Genomic DNA, 4003 nt, shown 5'->3' on the forward strand with positions numbered 1-4003 from the left:
TCGACGATCTGGTAAAGGTCAGAAGAGGTGCCTGGATGCGGGCGACGCAGGACCGATCGTTGTGGAAATCCTTGAGGAGACCTTTGTCCAGCCGTTGAACGACATTTGCCTGAAACAAACGAACGTTATGTCTTCGTCTAACATAGAAGATGTAAAACAAAATGAACAAGTAAAATGATTGAACACCAGGCTTCTTTTACTAATTTTTAAAATTAGAAAACAAAACGCAACGTGTTCTTATCATTTAAAACTTAATTTAAAACTCAATTACCGCGCTGCTGTGTCCTAAAGTTGCAGTGCGCATTAGCCACGAAAATAGTGACAGCAATATCTCACTAACACGTTTCATAACCTGTTTATAACGACTAGTCTTAGATAATAAAACATAGAAACATTGCACATCACATATTAATAAACAACAAACATAAAATTAAAACTAAATTTATTATAAATTTAAATTAAATGTTGAGAACGCTAGGAATATTTCCGGGAGCGTTATCAGCGGCACATCAGTAACTCTGACTGAGCTGAGTGATCGACGCACGCAACGACGCTTAGAACACTTCATTCAACTTTTTGAACATAGCCGCATTATAGTTTAGGAATGTAGGTTAACGGCATTTAAGTCTTGTAAAAATGTAAAAAACACATAGATTGTTACATTTGGTTAGCTTTAATGGTGAATTTGCTAGTGCAATTTTAATAAATAAATTCATGTAATACAAAGCTATAATGCCGTTATTGGACCTTTGTTGCGTTTAAGTGTAATAATTTTACTTAACGGCGTTTTAGTCTTGAGGAGTCTATTAAAGCTTTGCAAAGAGCAGCTTAGCAATATTGTCGTTAAAGTACCTTAACGGCTGTATTGACTAGAAATTGTAAATAACGGCAATAAAGCTTTGTAATTTTATTTAAATTTTTAATTCTAATAACAATTAAAGACGCTTAACCGCGTTTAAGCTAAGAAATGTAATGTAACTGCATTTTAGTTATGTAATCTTGCAGAGGCGAAGCAGTTAGCGACTTTCTTATTTTTTTATCTTAGGAACTAAACAAGATTAAAAATTTCGATAATAGTGCTAGATTAAGCATTTTTTTCTGATTCGGATGGTATTCATAAGTCAAAATTGACCAATTGTGGGTTAACGGCATTATAGTGAATGGACGGCAGCGTTGCCGTTCCGTGCGTCCACTAGAGCAGTCGAATTTGAACCTAAAAACTAGTACTGTTTGAATCATTTTTATTTGTAGTTTAAATCATTTAATTTCGATTATAAGAATTTTAGACTAGGAGCCGGCTGATTTCTGTATTGAGTACCTAATAACCTATAAAATATTTTGATAATAAGTTTTTATTTTGATCACAATGTTTTATTTAATCGAGGCAAAAACATTGCATCTATACTAATATTATAAATGTGAAAGTAACTTTGTCTTGCTTTCACGCCTAAACCACTGAACCGATTTTGATGAAATTTGGCATAGAGATGGTTGAGTCCCGGGAAAGGACGTAGGATAGATTTTATCCCAGTTTTTGAAATATGATAAAGATTTTCATCATTATCATATCATCTGAAAATTATAAATAACTTGAAAAAATCGAGTATTCGGGTAGCCCTAGTGATACTCTACCTCTGGGCTTCGGCTTGACAGTACTTTTTGGGAAACCTTGTACAGGTGAACAATGGTGGCGCCCCCTATCAATGTGTTTGGTGGGACAGTTCAGTTTAGTGGGTCTTTTATAGCTGAGACGGTTCATTGTTCAATACAATCAATTCTTTCCTCTCTATTATTTTAGGTGCCTTATGTACGTATAGATTACGCACATTCTTTTTATATGAACGTAAGGGTGGGATTTAGGGGGTCACAAAACCGGTTTTACCGAAACCGAAAAAAAAAACTGTATTCAGACATGGCAAAACCAGGTTATTCTTGGAAATATAATAGCTAGAATGAAATACTAAAATAACAATCAAAAACGTTTTTATTCAGCTTGATTATTATCACAGATCAATTAACATTTTTAATAATTAAGGTAGATACACTTTACTAGAAATCCGATGATCTACGTTCTTGTCGGGTATCACTAATGAAATAAAATTCCTACTTCATAAAACTAATTAATCAGGTAAATTATTTATCACAGATCGATCAACTTTTAATAACCTAGGTAGGGTAAGGTGGGGCACAATGTTACACGGGGTACTGACAATGTTACAATGCATATTTCTCCGTCCCTTTCTATTAGTTGTATGATGTTGGTATACACGTTTGTCAAGCTCATAAGAGCTGCTGAACTGAGCCGCTGAACATCATACAACTAATAGAAAGGGACGGAGAAATATGCATTGTAACATTGTACCCCGTGTAACATTGTGCCCCACCTTACCCTATACTTTACTGTGTAGTAGAATACTGGTGATCCACGGTCGGGTCGGGGAGGTTTCCGGCTTTTTTTTTTTGTAGGGACACGCGCTCATAGCTGGAGGAGCTTTTCCAGCTTCACCGGGCAGAGTGGCGAGTACAGAAGGTACTCTAGCCGTTTGGCGATCGTCGGTGCGCGTGCCGACGAGGCCGAGTGTGGGCTTCGCGAAGCGAAAGCGAAGACGTTCGCGATCGGGCCGTAGATTCCGGCTACTGGGACCGCAATTAACTGGGACAGTGGTCCCAGTCGCTGGATCGATAAAAATTAAATATTTTTCTTCCAGCGACTAGGTTCACTCATAGATAACTTAAAAAAATATATTATTCAAGCCAAAATCGGTATCGTACTAAAAGGACAATGACCAAAAGTGGTCCAAATGTCCACCACTAATGAGACCTATATTGGCTTATGGTCCATTAAATAGAGATTAAGTTTCAGTACCTCTAGTAGGAAAAACTTTCGAGTTCGTTTCGTTGCGTATTCAGTGTCATCGAAAAATTTTGTATGAAAAATTAAACAGCGCCCCCTATATTATAGCCGCCCTAGGGGGCGCTGTTTAATTTTTCATACAAAATTTTTCGATGACACTTTGAATACGTACGAAACGAACTCGAAAGTTTTTCCTACTAGAGGTACAGTATGGGACGAAAAATAAATAAACTGTCAGTAAAAAGTTATGACTGTATGAGAAATTGTAGTAGTTTACGCGCTAATCTCAGGAACTACTGGTCCGATTTGAAAAATTCTTTTTGTTATGGATAGCCCATTTATCAAGGATGGTTTTAGGTTATATAACATCACCCTACAACCAATAGGGGCGGAGCAGCGACCACCCGACCATAATTCCAATATTGTTGTCTTTCTTCTGAGTTTTTTTTTTCTTTTAGCGAGAATCTAACACGGCACACTAAGCGACATGACATAATATGCATAGATTAATCTGAAATGTGCGATGGATAGAATGATATCAAGAACATTAATTTTCAGATGAAAAGGTAAAAACATGACTTTTCATTCAGTCATAACTTTTTACTGACAGCATATTTTTGATTGCGGTTTGGTTATAATGAATCAGTATTTAGTAGACTATTTTACTACATAGGTAGGTGGTGGTTGACATTTGGACCACACTCCATACATTTTTGGTCATTGTCCTTTATGGAATGGTCCCAGAAAAGTATTTAATTTTTACTGATCTGGCGATTGGGACCGCGGTCCTAGTTGATTGCGGTCCCAGTTGGCGGAAACCTCGGGTCGGGTATTTTATTCTGGGTAGCGCCATCTAGTGGTAATATAATTACTTTATATTACAAGTAGCGCCATCTACTCCCCAAGTAGTAAAAATGAAAATTAAGGTTGGCGCACACCTTGCTAAATAAAAATGTGATAATGAAATAAAAAAGTTTTACACAATGATTTCTAAGTAGAAGATAAAAGGAATTTAGGTATGCTTGCTGATGAATAGATTTCTCCAATGTCTTTCTGAATTTGAATTTGAAATAACAAGTAACGTTATCCATTACAATAACTGAATATTGTTTATGCTAAAACATTGTGCTTATCCCTGTGCATGGGACA

The sequence above is a fragment of the Ostrinia nubilalis genome, chromosome 28, assembly GCF_963855985.1.
Source record: "Ostrinia nubilalis chromosome 28, ilOstNubi1.1, whole genome shotgun sequence".
NCBI lineage: Eukaryota > Metazoa > Arthropoda > Insecta > Lepidoptera > Crambidae > Ostrinia > Ostrinia nubilalis.